This window comes from Neomonachus schauinslandi, chromosome 7 (genome assembly GCF_002201575.2).
Source record: "Neomonachus schauinslandi chromosome 7, ASM220157v2, whole genome shotgun sequence".
In the NCBI taxonomy this organism is placed as follows: Eukaryota; Metazoa; Chordata; class Mammalia; order Carnivora; family Phocidae; genus Neomonachus; species Neomonachus schauinslandi.
The window spans coordinates 63,622,659-63,641,446 of record NC_058409.1 but is presented as its reverse complement, the minus strand read 5'-3'; positions in this window follow the sequence as shown (position 1 = coordinate 63,641,446).

Below are 18,788 nucleotides of genomic sequence, written 5' to 3'. Positions count from 1 at the left end.
TCTTTCTTTCTTTCTTTCTTTCTTTCTTTCTTTCTTTCTTTCTTTCTCTTTCTTTCTTTCCTTCTTTCCTTCCTTCCTTCCCTCCTTCCTTCCTTCCTTCCTTCCTTCCTTCCTTCCTTCCTTCCTTCCTTCCTTCTTTCTCTACTTATTTTTTCTTTAGGTTTTCCTGGACTTCACAATTAATTTGAACGCAAACTCTAAATCAGGATAAAGGCACATTTGGTGAGTAGATTGTATGTGTCATTTCTTTTTTTTTTTTTTTTAATATTTTATTTATTTATTTGAGACAGAGAGAATGAGAGACAGAGAGCATGAGAGGGAGGAGGGTCAGAGGGAGAAGCAGACTCCCTGCCGAGCAGGGAGCCCGATGCGGGACTCGATCCCGGGACTCCAGGATCATGACCTGAGCCGAAGGCAGTCGCTTAACCAACTGAGCCACCCAGGCACCCTGTGTGTGTCATTTCTTTCACAAGGACCTTCAAGTGTCAGTTTTATGTACTGGTATCATTTAATTTTTCACATTATGCAGGCCAAGACCTTGTCCCATATCCTCATATATTTTTTAAAATCCAAGCCTCATGGTTACTGAACTAAATTCAGTGTGTAACATGTTTGTTATAAACAACATGGCATCTGGTATCCCCCAGACCAAGTGATCTGAGAGAGAGGCAGCAACCAAGATGGTGGCTGCTGTGTCTTTTATAACTGAATATCAGAAGTGGCATACCAATTCTTCTGACATATTCTATTGGTCACACCAATAGACCAACTCTAGTATAATATGGGAGGGGATTACACAAGGGTGTTAATACCATGAGGTGGGGATCATTAGGAGCCACCATAGATGATGGCTACCAGGGTACACATTCACATTTAAATTCTATTAAATCTAGTCTATACTGATAGCTCATGACAGCAATGTATTCCCAGCACCCTAGACAATATCTGACAAATAGTAGGCTCCTAATAATTTTTAATAATCAACTAGCTAATTTTATATTATCATAGATATATTATAGCATAGATAGTTGGGTTTTAGGTTTTTCTAGAAGGATTTATAGAAGGATATTTTGGCTGCCATAATTTGATAAAGAGAAGTTAAAGGCATGCATAACTACTATGTATATGTGAATTTTAGGCATTACTTCAAAATTTCATTTCACTCAAAGAGGAAGGTTCAAGAGAATGGACATTTAAAATTGTGTTCTAATTTTTACTGTTAGATATATTGTTATTTTGAAATTATTTAAGGTATGTTATAGGATAAAGTATTAAGTAAATAAGTTAATGGTTTAGGAAAGAAGTTTCCATAGAGAGGAAAACAAGTATAAAATATTAAAACATTCTGTGATTTTAAATTTGAACTGGAAATATCAGTGAACACTCATGAGTCTACCCACTCATCCAACCAAACAACAGATTCTACTAATTTCCCTAATTTTAGAAAAGGCTTAGAAACAATGATAATCTAGCAGTGATGAGTATTCCAAATTACTGTTTTTCATTAAAAGGAATTCGGGCTCCTTGGAGAAATGGCTGATTCTAAATCTGAAACAGAAAATTTTCAAGATTAGCCTGGGATGTCTTATGCCAGAAAGCAGAAACTATCAAATTCTAATGTGGTCATATTAAAAAGATATATAATACAGCTTGAAGGAGGTCCCATTGACCTCAGATAAGGCAACTTACACATCAAAAAGATTTTAACAGAATATGTAAAAAATTATGAGTCCATGATGAGACAAAATAATTAAAAAATAGAACAATACCAAACAAAACACACTAACCTCAAGATACTGATTCCAATGGAGTTTTCTAGGATACCAACTCATTACTCTAACAACTAACAAAAAAATCAGGGATTTATTCTACCCGAATAATAGTTGACATAAGAATGACCTTTTTTTTTAGTTGAATTACAATGGACATAAAATATCCTATTAGTTTCAGGTGTAAATCACAGTGATTTGATATTTTATAAATATTTTATAAATGAATGCCAGAAAACAAACCACGCAACTGAATGATGGGCCAAAGACTCTAAGAGAAATCTCACCAAAGAAGAGATCAGATGGCAAATAAACAAATGAGGAGAGGCTCCACATTATATGTCATCAGGGAAATGCAAATTAAAACAACTAGATACCACTAAACATCAATTAGAATGGCCAAAATCTGGAACACTGACAACACCAAATGCTAGTGAGGATGTGGAGCAACAAGAAATCTCATCCACTGTTGGTAGAATATAAAATGGTATGGCCACTTGGAAGACATTTTGGTGGTTTCTTACAAAACTAAACATACTCTTGTCATATGACCCAGGAAGGCTGCTTCTTGATATTTTCCCAAATGAACTGAAAACTTATGTCAATACAAAAATCTGCACATAGATGGTTATAGCAGTTTTTTTCATAATTTCCAAAATTTGGAAAATAAACCTGGAACATCCAGACAGTGGAATATTATTCAGCATTAAAAAGAAATAAACTATCAAGCCATGAAAAGACATGGAGGAAACTTAAATGCTTATTACTAAGTGAAAAAAACTGATCCGAAAAAGCTGCATACTGTATGACTCCAACTGTATGACCTTCTGGAAAAGTCAAAACTATGAAGCCAGTAAAAAAATCAGTGGTTTCCAAGGGTGGGGGTGGTAGTAGGGATGAATAGGTAGAGTAAAGAGGATTTTTAGGACAGTGAAACTACTCTGCATGATACTATAACGATGGCTACATGTTTGTGTTTTTTTGATACATGTTATTATATATTTGTCCAAACCCACAGAATGTAAAACACCAGGAGTGAATCCTAATGTAAACTATGGACTCTGGGTGATTACGATGTTTCAAAATGTAGGTTTAAACCCACTGTAACAAATGTATCACTCTCTTGGGGGTTGCTGCTAATGGGAGAGGCTATGCATGTGTGGGGGCAGGGGTATACATATATATCTATACCGTTCCCTCAATTGTGCTGTGAACCAGAAGTGCTCTAAAAAAACAGTGTTAATAAATTTTAAAAAATGTAAGAGGTCTGTGATTTGGGTCAACATAATAGCGTATTTGGCAATTATGAGTAAAAATGAACTGGCACCTGGAGATATGTTCTGAGCTATCATTACACACATGGAAGGTAAATTAATAGCATTCTTGATTTCTTGGTCATGAGCTAATTTGGAAAATATGATAAGGCCTGGATATTCAGCCTTGGCGTAGACATGTTCATCAATAAGGTAACTCCATTTTCCGTGGATTGATCTGAGAGAGCCCAAAGTACCACGTGGGTCATACCACAGTGCATTTGTTTTTCCTCCATTTATTTGATCCAGGCTCAAGATAGATTATTTGCCTGGTTTGGTTTACACCTTTGTTTTCCCCATGAAATTTTTTAAGTATACAAGGTGAGGGACCAGGTCTTATTCAGGTTTGTCAATCACTATTTCCTGAAGCAAAGAACTATTCAGAGTAAAGATAAGAAAATTCACTTGGACTCACACATTCCAGGCCTAAAAGAAGCCAGGTTACCTGACTATTTATAAAAGTGGAATTGATACCACTTCACAAGTTTACAGATATAAAGATGGCCACAAAGTCTCAATGTGCATTTGTGGAATTACATGGTTGCAGAAAAATCAATCTCCTGAAACATTATCTCAGCAGTAACAATGACAACCCTATTCTGTTTCTTTTGCTAATCTTAATGTGAGCTATTGACTGTGTGGAGGTGGGAGGGGAGAAGCAGCTGTTCACATGGGTGGTATACAAGATAATCTTAAAGATTCTCTGGCCCAAATTATTTTCACTCTTTTCTATTTCTTATGCTTGCAAATCCTATATTTTTAATACTAAGAAAGGCCCTGCTTGAATATGGAATAAAAATTAAAAAGTGGTCTGTTTCCACACTGATAACCACTTGGACTCTGTGTTCTTGCTACCTCACCACTGCCTATGTTTTTCTCATCAGCTGCACACCCAGGCAGAAAAGAGGGACTCCCTAGGTAACAGAGGCTTCCCTCGGAGTGGGAGGACCTGGGTTTCCTTGCTAAAAACTCCAAACAAACTCTTAAGATCCATTTAACATAATTAAATTCTTGGTGGTGAAGAACTGATCAATGGGGCCGATCCAGGTACAGTGTCCCAGCATAAAGACGCTGTATGTCTTTGGAAGGAGGAAAGTAGATAGACATGTTTTCTTCCAGTTTGGAAACTGCAGATATTCTATTTTTCTTTCTTTAAATAACTAATTCTGGCATTTGGGGACAGATGATTTTATCCAAATTTCAATTCATAAAATTTCTCATATGTCTGAGCACTTTCTGCATTTGACCCAAGAAGTACATGCCATAAAAATCAACAGAGTATTTTCTTTAGAATACTAGGAACATACAGAAATCTCAGCAGAGATACTGTTGTACCACATATGTTTTGATAAACAACACTTTTCAAAGCTTTTGTATTTTATTCATCCAAGATTTTAACAAGAAATAAATCTGAAGAGGCTAGTGGCATGAATGGATCTTCTATGAGGAAAGAGAATATCTATCCCTAGTTTTCAATTATAGAGCGAACACCTAGGCAAACATCAACCATGAAAGGATACGAACAAAGGTTTGGGCAATTAAAATGCTACCAGTTACAGCACAAAAGGGATAAGAAGTATGCTTTTGTCTTTTCAATCAGTTGCATTTTAGTTATTTGAAAACAAAATATTCCAATGAACATCTTTCGGTACTATTTTTAGTAGTTCTTTAGAATGTTTTTATGTTTAATTAAAAGTTTGATTTCATACTACCCTGAACACTATTCATTGGGGGTACAGACACAAGAAAGGGATTAAACATATTAATATAATTAATATCTAATCAATAGCTATTAACTGATATGTAGGAAAATTAAACATATCAGTTGAGCCTATTTATGGCATGAACTAATTTAAAAACCAACAAGCTTTGGGACGTATGCATAAATAAAACAAAAGCATAATGTAGTCTCTCTTTTTACCATACTTTTAGCAAATGTAGCAAATGAGCATAGAAATATAAAAAATACATAAGCCAGGGATTAATTAGTCACTTTACAAAAAAAAAGGCTTTTATTTTAAGAAAGTATTTTTACAGGAAGTATTTCTGTAAGTATTAATATATAACTCTTTTTATAATTATTTTATACATTACTACCTTTAAAGGATGCTAGTAGTTGCCCACCATGAGATATTCTTGTGTTGAGCCAGGGGACAACTTATAAAAAAATTCTTGAATGATACTCAGAAATATTTTAATCCTCATGTGTCAATTTCTTTCAGTGGGAGTGATGATACAAAAAAAAAAAGAAAACTGTCAAAAGTACCATTTTTTAAAATATGTCACATAAATCATTAATATGAGTTGATTTTATGATGAAAAACTGCAGGTCAATTTTAAATGTAAGAAAACAAGTCACATGGCCAAGTACTAAATAATGGACATGAAACTTGTCACTAACATTCTTTTTTATTTTAAATTCCTTTTCTGTACTTTTTGCTACCCTTATACCTACTTTTTCCTGTCTCCACTATGCCTGTCTCTCTGCCCTCTGCCTTGTTTCTTCTGCTTTCATTCCTTGCTGTCTATACCCTATGTCTACAGTGATACCCAGTGACATTTCCAACACTGCTTGGTTCTCTGTTAGCATATATTATTATATTTAGATATTAGTAAATTAGTATATATGAGTATATTAGAGTATAGCAATATGGACTACAGAGCTGCTAGGGTATCCAACTCACTGGGCACATCAAAGGCTTATTACCTATGAAACAAGCAGCTATATCCACATTTTAACGTCTTTGATCTAAAGGAAATCTGATTTGTATTTATTTGATCTAAAGGAAATTTCTCAGAGTTTGACTTTATTTTCAGAGGATCAATCTGAACATTGATTTAAAACTCTGAAAAATAAGCCCTTCCAATACTCCTTAGCTAGACAGATGAATAATTAGTAATCAATAGGTAAGGTGGATAAAGCAGTCAGTTCTCATGACTTCTAGTTACGTTTATCTACGACACACCTGAGAATCTGATTTGGTAAATACACAAAGAAAAACAAGGGGAATAGTGTTTAACGTAGAAAAGGACTCAAAATAAAGGAAAAATGCAACGTTCTAGAGTAAACAAATCTTAAAATAGTGCCTTTTCCTGTCCACAAAATAAGCTGGGTCACAACTGAGCAGGCATAGTCATTGTTGATTTTTCCCTGTCTGCTGTGTTACAATCTATGTTGATTGCAGTCCAAGAATAGGGCATGTATGAACAAGATTGGTGAGTGACAGCGGTCAAATAATACAACTGTTATAGATTTGCAGATGTAGGTTTCTGGATTCCAGGGGTGCCGGCCACTTGTGATGCTACCGTACAACTAGCATCATCACATGTTTATATTGAGGCCATTTATCTCAAAGACTTTGGCAGCACAGCTAATGCCATAATCGCCCAGATGGTACATGAATCAGGTATTTGAATGGTTATTTACTTAGCCACTTTCGGATTTGTTTGAATTGGATTTTTAAAAAGTAGAACATTAATAATGAAAGTTATATCAATTACTTATAGATTAATAGAACCAAATATGGAGGTAAAACAATAAATGAGGTTAATTTTTTGTTAATCTCTGAGTGAGGACATACAGAAAATACCATAGAGTTGTATTTTCTTATACTTTAACCAATTAAACATATCGATGTTTTTGACTCTTCCCAAAGCTCTGAGTATTGATTGCCTCACATCCCAAGGTGTCAGTTTCTTGCTTACCCTGTTATCTCTTCTCCTTGGTCAAGTTTACACTACCTCAACTGAGTTACAAATGTCTATTTATACAAAAAGACTGTGGATAACCTCACACTGTTCATTCTCTGCCCTACCGTTGCTGTAATTTTCCTGTGTGTTTTCTATTCATTTATTAATCCAGAACACTAGAAAGATAGAAGAGGCATCTGTAGATTTACTTGTATTTTGAGGAAACATTATTTGTACAGGTGATTTCCAAGTCTAACCACACTACTAGAACTCTACAGTTCTTTCCCTTAAAAGACTCCAAGAGAAGGGAATGCAGTCCAGTTACTTCTATTTACTTATGTGTAATCTGACCAGTTTAAGTGATCAAAATCATACAACTTGTGAGAAACACAAGTAAACCAAAGCCGCAGGCTTCTAGTTCCAGTTCAGTGCCTTGCCCCTTGTCCACTGTCACCTATTTGCTCAAATATATATAACATTCACTGCACTTAGAGTATAGATATGGATGCTACTACAGGAATTTTCAAATTACACCAAATTCACACCCAATTGTTTTTCGTATCATAAACAGCAATAGCAATTGAGCTTATAGATAAAGGAGCACTTCACGATATTTTCTTACAACTCTTTTTTTTTAAGTAGGGGAAGATTTTATTAGATGATCTCTATTGTCCCTTCCAGTTTTAATATCCTTGGAAGTCATGAATCATCCTGGAACACATGGGTATGCAGCAAATGGCAAGAGGCATGCCTTTGTAAATTTAAAATGTTGTGATAGTGCACATTTACGGCTGAAAACATAGAATAAGAATAACCATCACAGTTGAAATTATTCTCCCTTTAATGTTGCTATATCTCATACTATCCTGACCCCGCTGTTTTCCCATTTCATTCCCCATCAATCCACATAACGTGCTCTGTCCATAAATGCAGTGTGGTGGCATCCAAAGAGAACGGGCTTTGGCATATGATAGAAATAGTATTTGAATCCAGGCTGTGTGACTTTGAACTACATACTTAATCTTTTTCTGAGTCTCAGTTTCTTCCACTTAGATTACATGAACATAAGTCTGTGGAGGTGGTTATGAGGATCAGTGATCATAAGTGGATATGTTGTGATACAATACTGATAATAGTCAGATTCTTCTTATTTTTCTAAAACAAGTATTATGCAGATTTAAAGGGTGGGGGGAGAAGGAGGAGGCAGAGAACCCAGTATGTCCCTTCAAACATTTTATTGTAAAACTCACTTTCCTCTTTGCTCTTATAATACTTTGCTCTGCTCAAATGCAAGAGACAAATATAGGTCACTGCTATTTTACAAAAATTCATTTAAAGCACAGTTTTACTTTGGTTGACTCCAACATTAATGCTTATAGTCTCAATTACAATGGTGTCTGCCCGACTAGCTGAAATATCTTAAGGCACATTTCTTATCTTGCTCTATGTTGCTTATACCTTATATCATAAATGAGTTCTCATTGGTTTTAGGTGAAAGTATGATGGGACAAAATGCTGGATTTAGTTAATGATGTGTAATGGTGGTTAGTTAAAATGAGGGCCTAATATCAAGATATACCAAGTAGAGAGAAGAAAAGAAATTGAAGAGAAAATAAAATATGAAAGAAAAGTTAATCTAAGCCCATGAGCAGTATGCTTGATATTCCTGAATCGAAAGCAGGTGGAATGAAGGAAAGGACTATAAAAATTGTGAAAGGTGTGGGAATAAAAGGTTTCCTAGGAAAAAACATATTAACTTGTCTTTCATGGCTCCTCTTTTCTAAGATTAAAGTGATTGCACTGAATGCATTTTTCAAAATTGTTTTTGAATGCATTTCTTAAAAAATTATTTTACTAGCAATCAAAGTAATTTATGTTCACTGTAAAAATTTTGGGATATATGGCAAAACAAAGGGGAGAAAACTAAAGTTTTCCCCCAAGATAACCACTGTTAACTTTTGGTATCTTTTCATCTGTTCTTTTTTTTATGCATAATCCATATATAATCTTATTTCTTACAAAATGTGGATGTTAGTATGCAAACAGCTTAAAATAATTCTGGTATGGTTTTTATATATGTAAAAAGGAGAAAGACTGTATAATGAATACCCATGTGCCATTGACAATTATCAAGATGTGGCCATCTTGCTTTATGTCTACCTTCTGCTATTCCTGCAGTCTTGAATTATTTTAAAGCAAATCCATTTAATAATAAACACTTCAATATTTATCTCTAAAAGGTAAGAACTCTTGCACAAAACAAAACACAATATCAATCATTAACAAATTAACAACAATTTCTTCATATCTTAAAAGAGCCACATTATTATTGCTTTTTAATCTGGCTTCTCTTTGACAATATCATGGTCATCCTTTATTCACAATATAAGTCTATTGCATAGAAATGGTGAACTAATTTGTATTGATAAATAAGTATATGAGTGCCTATTTTCCTGTATTTCACCCAAATTGGATCTTATCATTCTTTTCTTTTTGAAGATTTTACTTATTTATTTATTTTATAGAGTGTGGCCAGCTGGGGGAGGGGCAGAGGGGGAAGAGCAGAGGGGGAGGGAAAGTGAGAGAGAATCTCAAGCAGACTCCATCCTGGGTGCAGAGCCTGAGGCAGGGCTGGATCTCACGACCCTGAGATCATGACCTGAGCGGAAACCAAGAGTCAGATGCTTAACTGACTGAGCCACCCAGGTGCCAGAGATCTTACCATTCTTTTAATCATTGTCAATTTATTAGATTAAAACCATAAGCATTTTTTTTAAAAGACTTTATTTATTTATTTGACAGAGACAGACACAGTGAGAGAGGGAACACAAGCAGGGTGAGTGGGAGAGGGAGAAGCAGAGTTCCTGCTGAGCAGGGAGCCCAATGCGGGGCTCGATCCCAGGACCCTGGGATCAGGACCTGAGCCGAAGGCAGATGCCCAACGACTGAGCCACCCAGCATTTTGTTCATATGTTTATTATTCACTTATACTTTTATGAATTGCTTATTCATGCTTTTACTTCGTTACTATTGAAGTTTTGCTTTTTTCTTATTGATTTGTAAGAGTTCTTCACAAGCCTGTATATGTTCTCAGATTATTCATACTGGCTAGTATTGCCATAATTTTACCTTATGTTTTCTATTTATTTACTAAACTAGGACACTGGAGAGAAACAATATGCACCTGTGTATTATTTATATTGTGGGAAAACACTTATTTTTCCAGATACCTTCCAAGCCTAGTTGCAATGCCCCCTTCCCTGTTTCACAATGGATATTAACTCTTTGCCATATATATCACAAATATTGCAAATATCTTCTCATTGTCATTTATTTTTCTCCTTTGTTTACAGTAGTAAAATTTCCTTATCTCAAGATAAACATAAATAGACTAATTTTCTTCCTATATTTTTATCATTTCATTTTCTATTTTAAAACCTTAACTCAGTCTCAAATTATTGTAATATGAGGCATGAATTTGTTATAAATTTACCTTCATCCCAAATTGCTAGCTAATTGGTCCACTGCATTTGAGTAGACCATTTTTTTCCCAATGACTCTATATGCCTTCTTTGTCACTTAAGTTACACATTGAGTAATTTTAAAATATACACTATATGTTTAAAAAATATATATGTGTGAGATATATATGTGTGTGTGGCATATATATACATATACACACACACATTTATACACACACACACATATATGTATAGTAAAAGCAGGGACCTAAGAAATGGGATGTTTTAACTGAGAGTAGAAAAAAGGCAGCCTACATAGGGTGTAGTGCTTCACTGGCATCTAGGAAATAAGAGGAAACTCTAAATATTTTTAAAGAACAAAAATGAAAAATTGTGTAAATGAAATAAAATGATACCTGTGAATTGCAAATTTTTCCCATTTTAAGTTTGCTGAGGACTTATCAGACAACAAAGCTAGCTTTTCCCAAGTTTACCTCTGTGTACCATCCCATACTATACCTTTTACTTATTTAACATTTATTTAGCCCCACTATGTGCCAGGCATTTTGCTAGGAGCTAGTTATACAAAAAAGAATATGATTTAGTCCATGCCCTTAAGGAGTTCATACTTTCATTGGCTGCACTTTTTTATATTTTGTTGTAATTATCTGTTTATGGGCCTAAATCTCTTCCCAGACTATGACCTTCTGCAGAACAGTGTCCATGGTTTATTCATATTCTAATCCCTAGTGTTTAGAATAATTCCTGCCACATAGTAGCTGCTGATCAATGAATATTTGTTGAATTCCCTGGGAGCAGAATCCCATTATTTCCAGGGTCACTTCTACCCGTACTCATCTGCCAAGAGGTGATAAGCATTTATTGTTGCAAATGAGTGAGTTTTTCTCCCATGCTCAGGCTATGCTACACAACTTTCTTTGTCTCCTACAAATCCACTCTCTGTCCTTCCTCACCCATCCCCTCTCTCTCCTACACCAGGGCTGCCCTGTTTCCATTACATCAGTGGTTTCCAACTCCCCAGCCTTTTCCCTCCGAGGCTTTCTCAGGCCGGGTGTGTTCCTCCACAGAAAGTCTGTAGTCTTGGGGCACCTGGGTGGCTCAGTCATTAAAGCGTCTGCCTTCGGCTCAGGTCATGGTCCCAGGGTCCTGGGATCGAGCCCCGGATCGGGGCTCCCTGCTCCGCGGGAGGCCTGCTTCTCCCTCTCCTGCTCCCCCTGCTTGTGTTCCCTCTCTCGCTGTGTCTCTCTCTGTCAAATAAATAAATAAAATCTTAAAAAAAAAAAAAAAGTCTGTAGTCTTCCCAAACTGGCCTGTTGTGTGATACACTCTTCTCTTCTTTTGGCTTCCAGTGACTTCCTTCCTTCATCCTTCTAGGTCTGTGGTGGTGGCTGACTGGCAGCTACTAGCCCTGGGTTCCAGATAATCTTTTGGGGTTTCAATATATGCCCCATCCACTCCTTTTGGAATAATCTTTTTGTAAATAAAACCTCTTCACATTATACTGTTTTAAGTGTGTCATCTATTTGTTTTTTTTTCTTCAATATTTTATTATTATTATTATTACTACTACTGCTTTTTCTGGAGAGTATACGCATGTTGGGGTAGGAGGAGAAAGATACGTAGGGTAGAAGTAAGGTTGTGCACGTGCAGGAAAACAGTTTTCTGTTTGAAGGATTCCAATAGTTTGAAAAGTAGTTCCAAAGATTGAAGTATACTCTGGCAGAAGGATCAGAGAAAATAAGAGAGGTAAAACTTGAATACCTCTAAAAATAAATGGGCTCAGAAGGTGCAGTGATCAACTGGTGAGTCACACTGAGCTGTGTTAATTATTTATTTTTTTATTTATCTTATCCCAACATTAACTATGCCTGTCTTGGGACACTCAGTGGTTTTTTTGTTTCTTGACGAGTTTCCAAGAAAACCTATGTGCCATTATTTATCTAAAGGTGATAACTGCCCATCCCAAACAAAGAATTCTATTCTACACGTATTAGTTGAGTTACAAAAGCCCCATCAAGCTTCACAGGATCATGGTCTAAAACTTTCAGGAGTAATTATTAAAGGTCTCCAAAAGGATATAATTCACTGATCTAACTTTTATTTTCCTTGATTCTTATGGTGCATTGAGTAGTGTTCATTTTCTTCAAAAGCACAGACTCCAAGGGAATAAATTATACCGTTCTTTTGGACACTTGACTCACAATTCTGGTGGATCATTCATTGAGTGCTTGCTACTGTGTTTATCATACATTATAGATAAGGGGAGATGTAGACAAAAATATGCTAGACATTTATACTTATTTCATTTATTCTTTCACTCAACAAGCTTTTATGAGAACTAATTAAATAATAGATGTCATGATAGTTAGGCACTGAGGAATTCTAAATGAATAAGATGTCTCATTTTTCTCAAGGTACTTAAGCGAAGATTGATGGGCTGTGAAAATGAATTTCATTAAAGGTAAAGGCATTTTCCCTTTCTGTTACAAAGATATAGGAAGAACTACTTTACCTTCATTGTGAGCTTTGCAAAGTGGCTGTTGTGGGAGTAGCTCCAAGGACCTCACGGAGATTGTCTCCAAATTGTGCATGGTTCCTGGTGTTTCTGATGGTGATGGATCTGTAAGAATTAACCTCCTCTACATTCTGAGACTTTCCTTTCAGTAGTAATATTTTCATAATGTATCACAGTTGCAAAACTCATCTCTAGTGTTGCAAGTTCAGACAAGATAAACTGCAGGTTTGATTTTTGTTTTGGTCGAAGGAAGATCTATATTACAGAAAGCCCTTAAATGTGCAGAACCGAGGAAGGCGTGAGACTTTTCTTTGGTGTAGAAGCTGTTAATGTAACTGCAATAGGTACTTGATGTCACTCACCCCAACATCTTGATATTGAAGTGATTTTTTTTATATATTAGATGTATTTATTTGAAGCATTAGTACTATTTCATCATTCCCCACTGAATAAACGTTAGTAGGAAGATGGCATGTGCTGGGAAACTAGTAACTCTCGCTTTTAAGTTACTATTTAATTCATGACTTTGCTATTACTCTTGTCTCCTTGCATTTCCTCATGGCACTCCGTTTCATTAATAATAGAAAGGTCTCTAGTTTTAACACACTTCATTTTTATGCACTGAAGTCCTTTCTGCTGGCATTTGCTGATATTTCTCGTGAGCTGCTTCTATTTCTGATGATACCACTGTGCTTTGAAACAATATTTTTTTTCAGAAAGGATAAAGGAACATTTTTAAAAATTCTGTATTAGGAGGAATATTTAGTCTTTATGCAGCTTCTGAAAACCAAATAATAGATTTTAAATAAGTTCCCTTTAGTAGTACATATAGGCTGCTCTAGATAGAAGAGTGCTGACGGTCTCAGGGAGTTATGTCCTCTGTGTCCTGTCACTGAGAGCTCTGACAAGGCCCTGCAAATGTGCAGTGCTACCCAGGCACGGTTCCTATGTTCTACAAATAAAAAGCGAGTAAATATTAATAAGCAGCAGCCTCGGACTGTAATTGTGAATGAAAGCAAGAAAGTAATACTGATTCTCAGGGGAAAACGTAGTAAGAGCTTTAAGATTTAAAATTCCAATGAACAGTTGTTTGTCCATATTATGAGAAGCAAAAGTATTTCCATTTGCCCTCTTACCTAAGACAGTCCTATTCCTGACATGTTGAGAGCTTAGATTACTTAGAGAATGATCTAAAACACACTTCAAAGAGTCAATGACTTTCTATGAAGACTGTATTATCTTTTCTGTGAAGATCAGGGATGTGTATCAGAAAATTAGATTAATTATGGAAATTTTGTCTTATTTTATTTTATATACTACAAAATCGTTCTCTTATTTAAAATATTGAAGATAGTCCTGAATATACAATAAGCACCCAAGGGAGCTACTTTCTTTCTTCTTAAAGACCCCATAGGAGGGGATTCCCTTTCCTTGCCCTGCGTTAGGCTGAAACTGCTACTTGACTCATATAAGGATTCAAGCAAAGTAAAAGGACCACACACATACAAAAATCAGCCTCATTACGTTTTCTATTTTATAAATGTTAGGAGTAAGTAAAATGTCAAGCACTTGTTAAAAAGCTATCCTTGAATTTAGGTGTTTTCAATTGATATTATGAAATATTAGCAATTAAAGCCTAAATGTCCCTCAAAAGCACCAGGCAAATCTTGTTTTTAAGGACAGGGAGACAAAGCTTTTTTTTTTTTTTTTTTTTTCAATCTGGTTCTTAAATTAACTTGGCTTCAGAAATCAAACTGTTTTAAATCATTATCAATAATTAACTAAAAAACGATGTTCTACATTTTTGAAGGTACACATTGTTTTTTTCCAAAGCATTAGTTTTAATTTCAGGAGAGTAGTCTTTAAAGAGAGAAGCCAAATGCATCTTCAAAAAAGCTAGAGATATGATTTCTTCTCTCATTAATATGCTCTTGGCACTGAAAAACACATCTTATTTAAATAACTTCTTACTAATGGCCTCCACAAAACTCCCATCTAGCCACATTCTTTCCATATGTCTCTGTCAATTCAATGGTTATTTACTATACGAGTCAGTTTTTATTTACAAAGCTAGAAATTTTTTTAATGCGAGAAATATGTTTATCTCTGAGAATTTATATTTTGGACTGTGCTCTCAATTTTTCTTACAGGATTGCCTTGCTTTTCCATCTTAAAGAAAAAGCCTTTTAAAAATTGGAAAAATATTATTTTGTGATAAAATGAATAATTAGTAATCTAATGTTCCAGATTTTACTAGCTAGTGGCTATAAAATAGGATCATGTTTTCTTTCAATTCCCCAATGACTGTAGCTTGAGCACCTACCAGCCTACTCATTGGAATTAAGACTTCCTTACTTCTGAGAGTTTTCCTAGGCCCTGCTCAGGACCAGGTGGCCTCCTCATTAAACTGCTGCCCTTGCTGTTCGTCCTGCTCGAGAGACCACTAAACATACAGGCTCAGCTCTCCTGTCCTCCAAGAATGACAGCTACCACCACTGCCTTTCTGATCCCACACAAGCCTGATGCCTGCTCTCCTCCCTCTGAAATAGGAGACAGATGTCTCCCCAACTCCCCACAGTACCGTTGAGACCGGGTTAAAATGATAAGCAGACTTTATGAAAGGTTTTGGCATCATGGAAGGAAAGTTGGTAACAAAGATGGTAACTCGCTATTGCTCTACAAGTGGTTACTCTGAGAGCAGACAGGACCTCGGATCTCTTACTGGTCCAGCTTCAGGCAGGCCGACAGCTCGGCAGAAACGTCCCAGCGTATGCATGACCCGGCCCTGTCCACAGTCCGAGGCCTAAAGTGAAGGTGCCGTTAACCCCAGTCTAAGGCCCCAAATCCTCATTTCTCGCATCAGATTGGAACTCATCCAGGATGACTGACGCTGGGAAGATATACTCTCTTCAAGGAAAACTTCCACACCTAGCCACAAAGCTGTGATCTCGCTTCAGGAACTTGTAACACCATAGCTCAAAGAGGTTTTTCTGCCTTCGGTAATGCCTTATTTGAATGCAATCATCCAAGTGGGCCGGGGTTGGCTTTAACCAGTCCAGCTTTTTAGTAGCATGAACTGGAATTAGAATTGGGCCAATAAGACCTCTTCACGTCCTCTCTATCCTTGCTTTACATTTCAAATACTCAGATGAGACAGACAGCTCTGCATATATGCAGACATTGATATTTAGAGTATGGCTCAAATCCAGTTTGTCAAAAGAAACATTTTCTAAAGAACACCCATTAAAGCGCTTCTAAAAAATTCCCCAATTTATACCATTAAATGTTAATTTCCCATTCTGAAACACTGACTTTGGAGTTTTTTCATTGAGTTCGGGGTCTTCCTCCAAACAATGAGTCGGTACTCCTCTGCTTTTCCCTAGGAAAAAAGTGACAGGCTTCCTCAAGTACCCCACCCAAGAATGTAGGACTTTTTCATAACTTTGGAGGTAGCATGTTTGGGGTCTTATAGGGACTGTCAACAGCAGAGAGAGCAGTGTGAAGAGAAGGCCACCAAGTTTTTAAAAGTCTCGAGTTTTAGAATCCAGAGTACCCTGTAAAGTAACTCCTCTAAAATCCAATGGCTGCTTCAGAACAACAATTTTTTATTTTCAGGAGTCTCCGTTGGGCAAGCCTGGACCCCAGATTCTGGGCTCGGAGCTACAGGCTACACGTTGGGTTCAGGCCTGCTATAGCTATCTCATTTGGGAGCCTAGGTTAGAGTGCCTAGTGAGGCCTGTTCTTCTCAGGGCAGATCCCCAGAGCTCAAAGGGCTACTCAAGTGCATGAGCACATTCAAGCTTATGCTTGAGTCACCGGTCAAAAAAAGATGTACGGCCAAGCCCAGGGTTAAGGGATGGGGAAGTTCACTTAATCCTCTTGTCCACAAAGTTGTGGTAAGGGTGTGGATGCACAGTTCTACAACAGAGGAACATCAGTTTTGTCCAATAATTCAATCTCCTTTCCTGGACCACCACAGACTTTACCTAGCTACTCTTTCTTTTGTGTCTGGCCTTGCTCCATATCCTCAGTAGTTACAACTGATTTGGTCATCCCTCTGCTTAAGTCAAAAGTTCCATTTTAGGAGAAAATTTAAACTTTTTTAGTAAATCAATAAGTTCATCCTGGTTAGTTGTATGGCATGTTTCATTTCTGTTATTTGTGCTGTCTCTCTCCCTTTCTCTCTCTCTCTCCCCACTGCTGACCTTCTAAAGCTAGGGTTCTCTGTATCTGTTACTTCTCTGAACACCTAAACTTTTTCAAGGCTTATTGTTTTGTGCATGTTATTTCTTCTTATAGAGATTTATTTTATTTATTTGACAAAAAGGTATTAAATGCCTGTGCTGTGCCAGGTGCCCAGAAAGATAAGAGACACACTGGAGAACAAAATAAAATTTGTCCATCACTCAGAGAGCTTACAGGAGAGGGAGGGAATGCATCCTCCCCACCCCTTCTTTGCCACAGTGAACATGCAGTATTTTTAGGGGGGCAGTTTTGATCCCCTACGCCTTCCTCTGTTTTTCCCAGGGGGAGTTAAATTCTTCCTTTTTAATGGTCTCATACTACTTTGCATTAGTGCAGTTAGGTAATATTTTGAAATACAATTAATGCTTTTCTTCTTTCTGTAGTCCCCCTCTTTCCCTCCTCCCTATTCTTTGCCCAGGACAGTTTTTGGACAAGAAACCCCCCCCTCTGCCCACAAAAAACCCCACATGAAGCTATTGTGGACATTTTAATAGGTGACTGCAGGAAAAATAACAAGATACAATGGTGTGCCATTGGAGGTGGAGAATCCAGCAGGAAGCAGAGAGAACATAGGCCTTGTCTCCCCGATGAAAAGGATTTTGCCGGCCTGGGGAACGGAGGGAGAGAAAGAGATCTGTGGGTCCGGGGCAGGGAGGACGATGTCTGTACTCTTTCTGGTAGTGCCCTGAGCATGACGGTGTCAGTACTAAGAATCACAACAATGACAGCACTGGTAGTCATAGTGGCTACCTGTTACTGAACACTTACCATGGGCCAGGCATTGCGACTTTACTTCGAGTTACCTCATTTTGCCCTCACAACTCTGTGAGGTATGTAACAGGCACACCCTTACTTTACAGGTGGAAATCTGAAGAGTAGGAAATAGAAAACAAAATGTGCCTGAGGTCACGAGATATGGCATGCTCAGGGTGTGAATCTAAGTGATGCCAAAGTTGGCCTTCTTAAACAATTCATGATTCTGCCTCCCTGTTGCGAAGCCACCAAACCAGTTGCCTGAGGAACTTAGGCAGAGAAAGCCAGCTGAAGCCCTGTAAAAATGTCTTGTCTCTTGTGCAGGACATAGAGGTTGGCAAGCAGCCCTAAGCCCAAAGAGTCCTACAGACAGGGCAAACAACGAACAATAACCAGAGGCAGGTGCTCCCTCCTTCCTCCCCTATTCCAACGACCCGGGTAAGAGGATTGGATTGAAAGAACTAGGAATTACCAACGTCAAATTTTCCACTAGCTTGGAAGATGGGGGCTGGTGTAAAAAATAATTAAGCATAGTTATAGAAAATAATAAATATATTTCTTGTACATACAAGTTTGTAAAATGAGATTTATACCCATTACATAGATTATCTCTATTCTCTCTCTCATCACTTTGCAGTACAATTGGAGTGCTTCCTGTAGATTACAAATAATTAGAAGTTAGGAAATTTCTTTGACTTTGTTAACGGATACGCAGTAGAGTGCCAGGCTACCATTGGTCGAGGGATCATTGAAATATCCTTAATAAGATATCTCTATTACTCTATTTTTGCCTCCACTAAGTTCTGCTCACTTAAAATGTTGAAGTCTTAATTATGAATATAAAGTTCATTAACACAAATAGCTTAATAGCTTAGACCTCAAATGATCTTGCTCTTATAAGTGTATTTCCTTTTTTTTTACCCCTTTCTTTATTCTTTTTTTAAAAAGATTTTATTTATTTATTTGAGATATACATAGAGAGAGAGTGAGAAAGCACAAAAAGGAGGAGTGACAGAAGGAT